This window comes from Hylaeus anthracinus, unplaced genomic scaffold (assembly GCF_026225885.1).
Source record: "Hylaeus anthracinus isolate JK02 unplaced genomic scaffold, UHH_iyHylAnth1.0_haploid 2, whole genome shotgun sequence".
NCBI classification, from domain to species: domain Eukaryota; kingdom Metazoa; phylum Arthropoda; class Insecta; order Hymenoptera; family Colletidae; genus Hylaeus; species Hylaeus anthracinus.
Genome location: NW_026534838.1, coordinates 952,766 through 968,286, shown reverse-complemented (window position 1 = coordinate 968,286; position 15,521 = coordinate 952,766). Strand labels below are relative to the sequence as shown.

At 36.2% G+C, this 15,521-nt stretch overlaps 1 protein-coding gene across 6 annotated transcripts in view; it reads right to left on the bottom strand.

Moving 5' to 3' along the window:
* LOC128892957 (uncharacterized) overlaps nt 1-15,521 on the bottom strand; it is a 628,453-nt gene that overhangs the window by 213,633 nt on the left and 399,299 nt on the right. The window contains exon 3 of one of the 6 annotated variants that reach the window (XR_008461222.1): nt 11,280-11,631. The exons of the other annotated variants lie outside the window; for them this stretch is intronic. The gene's annotated coding sequence lies outside the window, so the exon portion shown is untranslated. Of the gene's footprint in view, nt 1-11,279; nt 11,632-15,521 lie in introns of those variants that run through there. 6 annotated transcript variants of the gene reach the window in all.

Genomic DNA, 15,521 nt, shown 5'->3' with positions numbered 1-15,521 from the left:
ATGCAGCAGGACGAGAGAAATTGGTCAAAATCGTGATTTTTGTTTTTCTTGTTTACTCCCCCACCCGTCGAGATAGGAACTTGAAACTTGGCACAGATTAGTCTTTTTTGATAACCTATCGAATACATCATCGCGAATCGAAATCGGTCTAAGGGCACTTTTGACTCCCAAACCCGGCTATACCCTTTGCGCCATTTTAAGTTATTTAAATTTAAAGTGCCAAGTAGGAGCATTTACAATCTGTCCAACTAGCATAACTTGTTGATATATCTGTAAAGGTTAATATATTAGTATAAAACTTAATATAAAATGAAAAAAGAAGTATGTAAAACATTAATACGTTTTTACTTAATAATGGATACAAGATTATGATTTGTCAAAGTTTCGGTTACAAGCGTCTAAATTCATGTAGCCTACTTTTGAAAGATCTACTTTTCCATTTATTTAAACGAAACTAAAGACTAAAAACAGCATTCTTTATTCTAAAATTTATGAATCTTGGCCAGCTTTTCATGAAAAAGCAGTACTGGCGTCGCATCGCTTTGCGCCATGCTTACAAGGAAAGGAAGACTACTTACGCGGCATTAAAACAAACCTTATTATCCTTAATTTCAATTTAACATTAATTTATTATTGTTATTTCTGTCAATGTATTCTAACTATGTTGCCCTATAAACCTAGAATTCCTATTTTATACAAAATTCATAATAATTTAATATTTTTAATATGCATATCGACCATATTGAATCTGCCATTTTGAATTTTGCAATTCTCATACCAGATTCGTAATTTGCGGCCCAAATAACTTTTAAATACCACGTTTCATGAAAATCTAACAATTTTGTAATATACGTGTCGTCCATATTGGATCCGCCATTTTGAATTTTGTATTTTTGATACCAGATTCGTAATTTGCGGCCCAAATAACCATAAAATACCAAGTTTCACGAAGATCCGAAAACTCTTTCTAATTTTGGCCAGGTTTTTGCCATCCGGAACACTGTGCGTCGCATCTCGGCCTTTATGCGCGGTGCTACTATCTTCACTTGTGAGAAAGCGCCGCAGCGCACGGTTCGGGCCTAGCGGACGGCGGAACTATGGCTTGGGAAAGGAGACAGACCAAAGCAGCGCGCGGAGAGTGTCGCGGCTACCTTTTGCGTTACACCTCCTTAAAGTAAAACTGCACAGAGCAACTGATTTATTATAACAGGCCTTCAATAATAATTTAATGTTACATCTATTGCTGTAGTGGAGTATATCTTTATTTGATTGTTGTGATTTGTTAGTGACTTGGAATTATCTATACATACAATATTTTTGCTTTGATGTAGACAAAAAACTGAATTAAGGAATTACTTTTTAACGAAATACGAAGTTTCTACGAATTCCTTAAATAAACCTATACTATTACGTAAAAAAGAACGTTGAAGCTCGAAACTTCAGTTTTCAAACTCTATTCAGCGATTTCATTGTAGCAAACTGTGTACAATTTTTCAAAGCTGAAAACGTGGACTAACAACCTTTTATGGGAATAACAATAATTTTCTTGAGCTTGAAAAATCATAATCCAGCAAATTGTTCCACAGGAATTCCGCAGGATTCGAAAGTTGAGACCTCAAGCCTCGTAAAATTCGTAATACTCATTTTCCAGTCGTCGATACAATAATCCTCTAATTTTGTTGCAAACGACACCTATCAAAAGTGACAAGCAATAAAAATACACAAGCTAGTATTAAATGTTCACGTATAAAGTTCACGAATAGATAAAAGCACGCATCTGCTATCTTTACCACTCTTAGAAATTAGGGGGACCAGAAAGTAATGTCGTTTCTGCGAGTGTTGATATTGGTTTATCATTCATACAGGGTGTCTCAGAATTAGTCTAAGACCCGCAAAGGGGAGGTAGCTGAGACGATTCTGAACAACAATTACCTTTGCAAAACTGTCCGATGGTGCTTAGTTTTTTAATTATTCACGAAAAACCGCCGACTAATCACAGCGCCCGAGTAGCCCGTGCCAGCCGTGAGCTGACCCGAGCGTGCTGGCTCGAGCCAGCCTCTCGCGCGTTCGAGCGCCGTGATTGGTCGGTGGTTTTTCGTTAATAATTTAAAAACGAAGCGCCACCCAACATCTTTACAAAGGAAATTGTTGTTCAGAATCGTCTCAGGTATCCCCAATTTCCATTTTATTTGTTTTCAACCATGGCCATATAGAATTTTAAAATTCATGTGTTACGTGCCGATATTTTAATTTTTATTTTCCTTGATTTCGTCGGCAGGAATGTGTTCGAGATGGTTTACCATCCCGAATTCGTTCTAATCGAACACAAACCTAGCCTTTGACGGTAGTTCATTAAATTCATTTTTTAATAAAGTTACACATTCCTTCCTTGAAATCAACGTCGTCACGCCATTTTCACCCTGCTGGCAGCGCCGCACCTTGTATAAAGTTTTATAAATATGTTCAATTTGTTAATATTTTAATAGGTTTAGTATTGTAAATATGTTAAATGCGTTGCTTGTTACGAATGAAAGGCGTTAAATCATGTAATGTAACAGTGGCGTATACATGTATAATTGTTGGAAAGATAAGCACACCGAATATTACCATCGCGTTCAAATATCACGGTTACAAATATCATTGGAAGAAGGACATGTAAATATCGCGCATTTAGGTTAAACCTTTATTTTGCTATTTCTTCTTCATGTACGCTCCGAATACTGAAGCCGTAACTCGAATAGCAGCGTGGTTCGTCCGCGCGCACGTTGTCGCTAGGACGAATCGAGCGGTTTGGTGGGCGCGAGGCGCGAGACGCGGTACAACTCGTAAACACCAAATTCTTGCGTGTACCGAGTCGCGAAATCTCGAAGACTTTTTCTATAAACTGGCGACGATCATGTGGTTCTAAGATCCTTTGTCTCCAAAGCTTCTAGAACGTTCCACCGTGTTTACGTGGTCGAGCAAGGCACGAGCCTTTTCACTTCTCATCGTACAGTCGCGCGAGCGTGATAGTAGTCCGAGCGAATAGTTTAGAGCAGAGTTGCCGTATTAAAGTAAATTCATTTTGTGAAAAGTGAGTGATAGGCAAGGACTCTTATTCCTTGTTAAAATAATTTTATTTTAATTTATTTAAAGCATTTTAGATTTAGATTTTCTTTTTCCTTTTTGTAAATAGTAATTTCGCTTTTGATTACGTAAATTATAATTCTTTCACGTGTGTGTGCTTTCCTTCAACCACAGGGCGATTCGAACAACGCACATAATCGAGACCAGCGTTTCTCTCGATTTATATTGTAAAGAAATTTAGTGGTGAGTTGTCTTCCTTTAACGCAATATTTATAAATGTATTTTGTTGTGACCACTCGGAATATCAATAAATGATATTTCATTTCCGGGGAATCCCTGATTGATGTTCTCGGGTGGTATTTCTATTGATATTTTCTAAAATATTATTCCGACAATTTTATTGTATTCTTTATTATATGAAACTACAATTTCTGGTTTCTGGAATATTAATAAATGATATATTTCATTTCCGGGGTAACCCTATCTGATATTCTGGGAACAAATATATATAGTTTTTTTCATTGTTTTTCTTTATTAAATGCGTAACTGAATTTTTGACGATTTCATATGTGTATCTTCTGTATGAGTTTATAAGGAAGGAAAGTGTGTGTATTAAATCTTGTCGACCAAACGTACATTTGATCCAAATCACACAACTCATTGTATTATCAAAATCAATACCACGAAAATATTAATTGAATAAATATTACAGTGGCATGTTAACAGTAAAACATTCTTATAGTTGAATTAACCGCTCGCATCCATTTGAAATCCCAAATCTTAAATAAAATAAAGGACATAGAAATTCACATACGAGCCAGGGCCCGTACGGGACTGCTGTGACAAAGACCTGACCTTGCCGATAGGCAAGTAAAATATATATAATAATAATATTTAAAAATTATTTAAGCTGTGACGCAGGAATCTGTGTCCCACGTCACACATGGAACAAGATTTTAGTGTGTTTAGACTACTTAAATTAGGTTATGTTTGAGTTAGGTGGATTTTAATGTTCATAGAACAAGATTTTAGGGTGTTTAGACTGTTTAAAGTAGGTTAGGTCTAGGTTAGATGGATTTTAATGTTCATAGAGCAAGATTTTAGGGTGTTTAGACTGTTTAAAGTAGGTTAACTCTAGGTTAGGTGGAAACTTTGCACACTAGGTCGCAAAAGGTTGTTAACACGAGGACGCTTACCTACTCGATTGAAAATAAACACTAATTATATATTTACTTATTTGAATTTAGTTGAATTAACCGTTTGACTGCTAAGCAATTCTTACAAGAACGCACGAAAACTGCGGGACATACTTTGACTTGATGTCAAAGACACACTAACTCGCGATTTTCGAGACAAATGAACGCAGCGCTTTTGCGCCGCGTAGCAATCAAACGGTTAATGTAAAAGTAACGACATTACTTTCTGGTCTCCTTAACACATTATTAATGTTTATTTATTAAATCATACAATATAGAATGTATCGATAACATGAGTGAAAATAAATGATATCACAAAAGGAACAAAGAACTTTCTTAGCAATATAAAATAAAACTAAGATGAACACGCTTCCACTGCGTGTCATGCTGAATCTGTGCTGGAAATTTCGGAACTAAAAAAAGAAAACGCATCGGGTCCCTTTCCCATAAACGCCCTCTGGAGAATAGGGACGCGAAACTTTAAGGGGTTTGTCGCAGTCAGGAAAATGGAAACGGACAGTTTCTTGTGTGTTTTTTTTTTAAGGTATTAAATAATAATTTTTATTAATGAAATGTAAATATATTACAAAGTATGTCTCAAAGAACTGTAAAAGAATTTTTGTTTGAAAAAAAGGTTAATTCATTTCGTCATAACAGGCGATGGCGTGGGTGGCCACTTGGTTTGCGGTAAGTAAGATTTCTTCAAACTGGTGCACCTGAAAACAAAACTAAAGGTAGATTTAGAAAATATATTAGACTAACGGGTCCCTGATCGAGGGATTTTTTATTTTCTTGTATACTTTATTTTTATCCTGTATTGAATCGCTTAATTTTAGTGAAAAAATTGAAAATCAACTTCAGATGTACGGCATTTTGTTTTGAATTAATTTTTTCCAAAATCCTTCGTTCAGGGACCCGCTAGACTAATCTATTTTCGAAATATACCTTTGTTTTTGTTTTCAGGTAAACCTGAAAGGTAAGTGTAGAAAAATCTTGCTCACCGCAAACCTATGTATTTAAATCATTGTCTACGTCATCGGCTGTTATGACGATATAAATTAAACGTTTCTTAAAACAAAAAATGTTTTGTAGTTGTTTAAAAGATGCTTTATAATATACTTAATTGTTACTTATGCAAATTATTATTTAATAACTAAAAAAAAATCACAAAGAAATGTCATTTTCCTCTTCCTGACTGCGACTAACCCCTTAAATTTACTTTATTTCTCTAACAACCATTATTCATGTCCAGTGGTCCAAGTATAAATAACAAATGGCGTTCCATGAAAGTCCAGCGTCGACCAATCGATGGAAGGAATCAAAGGTGTGAAAGAAGGTTTTTAGGCCGCGTAACAAAAGGTCGTTAATGTACGTGTAAGAGAAAGGGGAAACGGACGAAGTTCGAGGCAGTTTCGCGCGTACTGAAATACTTAGGGTGAAAGAACCGGAAGATAAAGGAACGAACCTGACAAAAGCAATTAGGGGAACTTTGTCCCGAATGACCGCGTTATTTTCAGTTGTTTGGCGCCCCCGCGCTCTTAGAAACTACAGTTTGACTGTCGATCGTCGATCAACGATTCGTGGCAAGCTTTCTGAGAATGGGTCGAATGGTGCAACTAGCTTGTGAGTTAACAAGTTGTAAGGAACTAGACAAATTTATTCATTGCGAGGAAAAGTATAAAAAGTGCACTGTATCTCAGGTTTGTAAATTTAACAATTAAGACTAGTGAGTCTTCAAGACGTTTTAAAGTCATTAACATTTTATCGACTGGTTTGGATATGTAATTGAATTTAATGTTTTTTGTTTTCGTAACATTAGTAGTGTATAATATTTTTATCCGTTAGAATCGTTTAGATTAATATTTACGTGATATTCAGATTGAAATTATATCGAGATAGAAAATTACGAATTAATTTATTTATATTGATAAATTCAATCGAATTCTTTGGGTTCGTGTATAGAATAATATTTATACAATATTTCATTATAATATTTTAAAGTATAATATTTTGTTAGAATCGTTTAGATTAATATTCACGAAATATTCACATTGAAATAATATTGAGATCTGAAATTATGAATCAATTTATTTATATTGATAAATTGAATCGAATTATTTGGATTCGTGTACAAAATAATAATTATATAATATTTCATAATTCATATTAAAAAAAAGGATACAATTCTATTTCGATAATAGATAACAAAGTATTTTTAGCCAAGGGAAAATGACGATTAGACTACCGGTGAATAAAGAGTAAAAATTGTCGAAGGAGTCCACTAATCTGGAAAATAACTGAAAATTAAATTTTAGTATAATTTTTTATCCCTGACACGATGGAGTTAATTTACAATAGACTCTATTTTTTCTTTGTAAAGTCTGTCGTTTTTTCCATCTCCCCTATTCTGAGATTAAACAGGTGAACAAATATTTGATGTCTTTAATATTTATTTTTAAGCAAAGTTATTATCGAAAATCGATAATAATCATGGCCAATGCATATTCAACAAAATTTACGACGGACTTGTCCAGAGGCAAAAAATAAACCTCCTGCATTAACAAAGTTAATCAACTACTGTCATCTCAAAAATGTTTATTCCCAGTTACATATTTTTCGATTCTTCTTTGTTCTACTGTCACATTAGGCACATTTCGTAAATTTATTTAATGACAGATTTTAACAAAATTTTACTTGATTGTTCTTTTATTAAATATGAATCATATGAGCCTATTTGGATTTAAATTGACCACTCCAATTTTATAAAAAACGATATCAAAATTTTATAACTTTTACACAGACTCTTAATAGATATACAGATTCTCACAACCGCAACGCGCAATCAGCTGACTGGTGAGACAAAATAGCGCGCTCCGAGAGTCACGCCATTAAACTTTAGTTACTAAAGTTTAAGTAACGAAGCTTCAAATTGAAAAATGGTAAAGGACTTGTCGATTCCATTTCATACAAAGAATCTAAAATATGCACAAGTTCGACATTTTTATTAGCAAATTTGATGAATCAATCGATGTAACCATAGTGAAAACTTTGCATCTATAAATGTGGAGGAACGTTCCATTTTCTTGAAAAAGGTGCCAATACATTTCCCTAAAATCTTTATTCCTTTTAGCAATAAGTTAAGAAAACTTAGTAAATTTTCTTTTTAAACCAATAAATTTAACATCACGTTGTATTATCAAAATTGTAATCCTTTGCCAACCAAGAAATCTCACGACCTTCTTCCTGTATCCAATAGTTATGCTCCGCAGCGTAGATTAAGTCCAATATCAAGGATGACGCATAAACGAGGCCTGAGTGAATTCCAAAAATCTATTCGCAATCTCGCGCTAATTATTGGCCGATTTCGAGGCCTGGAAGCGGCATTTCGCATTGTCTGCAAATTATTAAATTATTAAATGGCGTATAATCGTGTAACCGCTAGAAGACTGCATCGGTGCTGGCGAATAATCTCGCCGAATTAATAAAACAACAAAGAGCCTACGGTGATGTTTTAATCAAGTGAAAAGTTAATCGAGAAACCAGTTTGATGTCCGCCCGAGGAAGCACGATATCGGCTAATTGCTAATAAGTGCAAAGCAAATATTGCTTCAATCACGGTTCCTCGATAACGTCATTAAATCCAGTGACTGCTGATTGCGAGAGAGCGGGCCGTGAGCGTGGCGTATGACGAACGAATTAAACTGCCAAAAATAACACGATAAAAAGATTATTCGTCGCAGTCGGACCGCGGCTGGTGCTCTGCGCCAGCCAGTCGACGACAATGTCATTCTAACGGGAGAAATATTGTGAACTGTTGGTCGATAATCCCTCGATTGAAATCGAATTCGTTTACTTCCTACGCCAATCGAGCAGGTACGCGCTCGTTCCAACACTTGTTCCTCGTTCCAACACTTTTTGTAATGTTCATGAATGCTATATTGTGTTTAAACAGGCTGACTGATTTTTTCAGCGATACTAGCGATATCAAATCAGTTAATTTTTTGAATAATTAATTACAAAAGTAAAGTAATTTAATAAAAAGCAATTGATAGATGTTATCATTAGTGTGGGAATTCTATTGAGATTAATTCTTCACGTAAATGGAGATTTGAATATAAGAACGTAATATGAATCGAAAAGTCTTTTTCCGTTTTGCAATACGATGCTCAGCTGCCGAGATATAATCAGTTGAAGTTTGCGCGCGTGTGAGCGCATGGTCACGTGGGGTCTTTGATAGGCATGGCGCATGCGCGGTCAGCTGACTGAAATTAAATGGCGCGCACCGTGGATCACACCATTTAACATTGATTGCTTGTATCTTTGCAACGAAGCTTCAGATTGGAAAATGGTAAAGGACTTTTCGATTTCTTTTTATACGAGGAATCAACGCAAAGAAATGATTTCATAGGATTCTTTGTCGTTAAGAATACTTAATTTTTTGAAGATCTAACCTCTGAACCAACCTAATTGAAAATTATTCAGTGTGTAGATGTTATGCTAACCCTGTGAGTGCCAAATACTCATGATCAAAGCAATCCATGTGGACTGTCCAAATTGATCAAAAATAAAAATTTATTATAAATTTATTTGTTTGAATTTAATGTAAAGGTAATAATATTACTTTCTAGTACCTCTAATATTATATTAAAACATTAAAGCGTGAATCTTAACTTGAAAATTAATGAATCTAAATATAACAGAATGATATGAAAATCATTTATAATTGTGTCTCGAGTAGAAGATCAAAGAGATGCAGAATTGCATATATGCAGAAGTTTAACAAAACTTCACTTGATTATTCTTCGATTAAATATGAATCGTATGAGCCTGTTTTGATTTAAATTGGCCACCCCAATGTTATGGAAAACGATATCAAAATTTTATAATTTAAACACTCACCCTTAATGGCCGGAAGGCAAAGGGTTTCAGAAGAAAATTGGATATTTTTTTTTTACAAAGAACAATTTGTGTAAAGTTTCTTTTAACTTTGTTCACAATTTGTCTTAATAAAAAAAAGACACAAACGACACTTAATATTTGGTTCATATTGTTATTTCAGCCCTTAAGGATTTTTTAAAGGGGAACTTAGAAATTTCTTTTTTAATAACAAACTATTACGTGCACTTTCGTTTAATTAAACGAGAATTTCCCCTTTCAGAAAAGTCTTCGTATTCGTTGTATTTTCTTTGTGAAAATATACACTATGGTAGATACACTTCTTTTTTAATCTTACTTTCATTTCTCTTGTGTTTTCTGAAGAGAATAAATGAAGGAATTCATTACGACAGAATGGGGAAAATTATTGCAGAATAAATTTGCTTTTAGTACCAACAAAGGAATTATAACAGTTCTTGTAGTCGCGTTTAATGAAAAAAGTGACAGAAAAAGGGGGACACTCATTTTTGTTAAATATTTATTTAGTCAGTCATTAGAGCAAAAATATTTTCTCTAAGAAAATGTGTTTATTGTCCATAGGTGGTAAATGTATTTTTAATTATATACATATGTGAATATTTTTTGATACTATACTCCTGATTATATACACATTGTTCAGTAAGTTCAAGTTAGATTCATAAAACCGTATTCCAGCTGCACATCAGAAATAATTACCGAGTTTAGTTCAATATATTGACAAAAAAATATAAAAATATATATGTACCGGGTGTTTAGACCGTAGAATATAAGAATACCTGCATCTTTTACAAAAAACGTTATTATTTTCCCTACTACTAGCGCCACTAGCGGAGAAATGGTAACACAGCTGCCACGCCAGCCACCTAAACAAACGAAAGACCCTATATTTTGTAATTTGAGTAATATGAGAAACAGTTAAGATATCTACCGGAGCATGTTGACTTATGGCACCTTTGGTTTATTACAAAATTTCTGTTGACTACTTGGACATCCACAAAATTCTCCCTATCTCCACAGTAAATTTTACCGTTTTATTATTCATTGAATATAGGCATGCAGAATTTCATTTAAATATTTGAGATAAAGCATTATTACAAGTATTTTACTGAAATTATTGCTCTTCTCCCAACACAGTGGATATATCGAGTCATATCCAATAACCCAACCTTGTTCCAGGAAAAAAAATCTCCCCAAAATTGTGAAAGCAAGCGGTGAAAGCTTCTTCCTCCCTCATGCTCATCATTCCCCATTACGTGCTACACGGAGCACGAACTATCGCCGACAAGAGGGAATAAAAGAATCCTAGCAAACAATCAAAGCGGAGATACAGCGGCGTGTAAATCCAAATTGCTCGTGTTACGTTTCCAAAAAAATGTCTATACGAATAATCGTGGTGCAAAAACCCCGGGTGCATCGTCCTGCATATCGCTTCTCGTGCGCAATCTCTCTTTCACCCCCACCCCCCACCCCGCCCGCCACCGCCGCCCCGCCGCTCTTCTGAGCTGTCTCGATTCAATTTTTCCCTTTCTGTTTTCGTAGAATCGCGGGATATGGATGCGGTGAGCGTTTCAGACCCTGTACAAACGGGAGTTCGCACAATACCGACGAAAAGAAATAGATTTTCCACCTAACGAGACGGAAACCAACAAATAGCGATGTGAGGTCGTGCGTGCGGGTGGCCCGCTGCCAACAACACATGATAAAACACAAGCAGCGGTGGGTTTTTGTGCCCGCGGCGGCTGCACTGAACGAAACGCTCCTCGTCTGCTCCTCGTCATTTCCATCGCATGTTCGATCGTGAGAAAGTAATTGCCGATTTGACAGAGGGAGAAAAAAAGGGGTACGTACTCGTTTTTCCGGGATAACTCGATAAATGCGTTCTTTTGCTCCTCCAATCTCAGGAACATTGGATTCCGTTTAGGTTCGACGATGCTCGATATAAAAATAATCCAACATCTGGGAGTTTCATCGTTTCGAACGTTTTTTAATTGGGAAAGTATGCTTCTCGGAAAGATGCAAAGATACTTTCTTAGATATCGAGTAAATGTTATCATTATTGTGGGAATTCTATTGAGATTAATTCTTCATGTAAATATGAATCCAAAAGTCTTTTTCCGTTTTGCAATACGATACTCAGCTGCCGAGATATAATCAGTTGAAGTTTGCGCGCGTGTGAGCGCATGGTCACGTGGGGTCTTTGATAGGCATGGCGCATGCGCGGTCAGCTGACTGAAATTAAATGGCGCGCAACGTGGATCACACCATTTAACATTGATTGCTTGTATCTTTGCAACGAAGCTTCAGATTGGAAAATGGTAAAGGATTTTTTGATTTCTTTTTATACGAGGAATCAATGCCATAGAAAGATTTCATGGGATACTTAAGAATATATAATAATGACAAATACCTGCGCTGGTCAATTTATTCAGGAGTTAGCTATGGATTCGTGGCTTACCTGAAACAGAAGAGAAATGATTGAATTAGTGACAAAGAAGTGCAATGAAACTTGGAATTGTTCTTAGAATTATTAGAATAAAGTCCATTTGTGAGTAATCATTTATTTAAATCAGAAGAAATTATATCATTTCTGAAACTATTTATTTTCCTCTGATTAATTAAATTAATTATTTAAAAAGCAAATCCATGTTACAGTTTGTACTACAACGTTATTCAACATCACGTTTCTTCTCACAAATCTACAAGCACAATATCTCTTAACAAGAGAAGCAACCTGGGACGTCATAAGAGGAGACTCGTGTCTGACGTAATTTACAGTCACCGAAATGGCCCTGAGCGGACAACTAAGCTTAATCCTACTATAACAGACTCGTTAGTAAGACTACCTGCGTGGAAACGCCTATCTTAAACACGAGGATATTTAGTGGCTAGACGAAGAATCTACACACAGTGTTCCTAACACCTTTGGCTTGTTGATATATACTGTTAACACGTTGACTGCGTGAAATTGGTTTCATAGATCATTTCCTGTGTTCTAAATATTATTATTAGATGCTATTATTATTTATAGATGTAATATCATACAAACATAAATCTGGTGATAGTATGTCTTAAAATTATGACTTGGATGAATAACATCACCAAACAAATATTTGTAAAACATTTACCGATTACGTTAATGATAAATATTAGAGGACATATTTAATTTCTATGATTCTTCTACTTCGCTTTTCCAGCAATGCCAAATAATGTTTGCATCCCTCGAACGTTGGAATCGTTCCTTTAACATGGAATCGCCAATATTTATATTTATATAACTGGGAGAGAAAGTATTTACGGTATTTGGTTAGTTTGATGTTCTTTCGTAAATATTATTAGTAGTGCAGCAACCATTTGGGCAAAGAGCTGCGAGGTCTATTGGACGATTTTAACTAAAGGTGTGTTCTGGAGCAGTGGAAGTAATGAAATTTACGCTTGCAAACAATTTATTTAGTTATAATTTACAATGACTAGTACTAGGCTAGTTTTTAATAATTTTCAAAATAATGTATAGGAAAATTCTCGCCGTGGAAAATCCACTGGCAAAGCTTAAAAAATCATTGAAGTTCCCCTAGATGACGTTTGACGCGCGGAAAATCTGGAAACAATCTTTCGCGAATAGCCAATTAATATAAACGCCAGTCGCTACAGGCGCAAGTCAATCAGTCTGTCAGTTGACCATCACTTGCAGCATTCCCGCTATGGCGTTAGGAATTGCGACTAAAAAATTCTTGCAAACAGCAGAAATACAAAAAGCCAAATGGTAGCATATGGTTACCAGTCGTAATATTGATTTAAGACAGATTTAATTGAGAACAATAACTACCAAAGTGTGGTAAAAGATATGTATTTTCATTTTTATTGTTTGTGTTAAGGAAGGAAGTTTGTCAAATTCTTAAGAAGTTAACGAACAGAAGATCCATAATGAAAATTGACTTTCTCGATGATCTCGTAAAGAGGACAAGAGATTTAGGATAAACTTATTAAATTTCACCCACCGTGTTCTCTAACTGTCATAGTTAGAAATTAAATAATTTCCACTTTGAAAGGATTCATTGTAAACAAACTGTAATGCAGGTTTGCTGCAAGAGAAAATGCAGTTCACATACCCTGTTCTGTAAGTATCGTAGCTCACTCCGAGCCAAGCGACACCTACTCAGATTTTCCTGTAATCAAAGTATTTAAAAAACTTAAATACTTCATAAATACGAAGCGTTCAACGAACCAACATTCCATTTTTCAAATAACTTCCGCAATAAAAGGATTTACTATAAATAAACTTTAAACCAGTCTTGTTCCAAGAGGAAATCGCAGTTCACATACTCTATTCCACTTTAAAAGGATTCACTGTAAACGAACTTTAAATCAACCTAACTTCAAGAAAAAATCACAGTTCACATACCTTGTTCTGTAAGTGTCGCAGCTCATTGTGAGCTGCGACACTTCAAACGACACCTACTCAGATATTTCTGTAATCAAAGTACTTCAACAATTTAAATACTTCACAAATACGAAGCATTCAACGGACCAACGTTCCATGTCCCAAAATCTCATCCTTTCCATTTCGACCCAGTGATTTCACACAGGTACAGCCTAACGCAAACATTACATCCCGAGGCTTTCTCGTACAAATTTCTCCCGACAACTTCCTCGAATATCTTCGCGGAACGTAGCAGGCGTCGAATGGATTCAGCAACTCCGAAATAATATCAAAACTTATTTCCGTGGGCGTACAATCGAATGAAATTCTGGTTGCAGATGGTTTGAGGGGGGGGGGGGGCTGCCATATGTTGGCGTCTTCATTGTCTGCACGTGAATCGGCCGTTCTGCTATTTCGGAAACTTTTGCCGTGTGGCACGATAAAGCATAAAAGTTGTGTGCATCCCGTGTGCTTGTACCGCCACGTTGCATAAGTGTCAACAAGTTGTTTGAAAAATGCACTCGCAGCTGATTCGGAGGGAGAAGTTTGGCGCGTAAACTCCGTCGGTGGTACTCTACCACCTCTACTCCCCTCTACCGTCCCCTCCCCCCACCCTCCACAAGTTATTTGCGCTTCTTGAATTGCTTCCGAGAAACCGGTCGAAGAGTATGACAAACGAGGGGACGCACGTTTCGACAGAAATATGACTTGTTGGTAGTTACCGGAAGATGATCCGTCCCGGAGAAGTTTTAATTTTGTTCGAGAATCTGCAGACCGCTAGCCCCAACCTTACCCAACGTTTCTCTAACTCGGAAACGTGGGAGTTCACGAACTTTCGGAAGTAGAGCTGATTGAGGGTGCGAGATGTAGATACGCTGTAGGTAAAACAGAATATTTTGTCAATAAAATAGGACGTTTTGTTTTATTGGCAGTGCATTCTGTTTTACCGACAAAATATAAATGAAATTATATATATTGATGATACAATTGTAGTATTTTCAAAATATTTTTCGTGTCAAACTCAGAAGTTATGGGCTCTCTAATTTTGTACACCTTTCACTCGTATCACTCAATACTTCAAATCTATGGGAATCTTTTTTAAGGTTTCTAAAAATATTGACTTGTATTATACACTGTGAGGCGGTGGTAAATCCACTATGTTTCGTTTATAGAAGAGTTATTTAGTATCTCACGAAGGAATGAAACTTTCATACAAGAATTGCTCCACAAAGTTTTCCTGAAAACAATCTAATACCCAGCAGACGGAACCACAATAAAACGACCTTAAAATTCCAAAAACTCTTCTCCATTCCCAAAGAAATCCTACACAATACCACAGACAAAGAGCAAAGAATAATTCACATCCCTTGTACATATTCTCGAATCGTTCACGTGATTCCTTATTTCCACATAGACGTCCAATACCCGCAACAAAAGTATCCAGGAGACCGAAACGTTCGCGGACACCCTGTACAGTAGGAGATCGGGGGTATATTCCCTTTTCCAGTAAATGTACGTCGTTATTTACGCTCGATCCGGTATAATCCTTTCCTTTCAGGGCCAGCGAGTCGCGGCGAGGCACGCCCACACCACATAAAAATCGATTTACCAGGCGTTGATCTGCTCGAATAATCGGGCAAGAAATCGACATCGCACAATGGAAATATTTATGTGTGGCAAGGAGGGGAGGGGAGGGGAGGTGGATCGAAAGCATTACCGCAACTACGATAGCAATTTTCCCCGACGTATCGAATTACAGAAAAATAAGAGAGATAGGCGCGGAGAAGACAGCACAATGAAACTTTATATACGGCCAATGTAACGGTGGCGTGGGTGTATGCATGTGTGCACGGCGCCGCGAAAATCCGGCTGAATTACGGATATACGAAACGGTTCATTGGATTCGAGGGATGTTCCAGGGAAAAAAC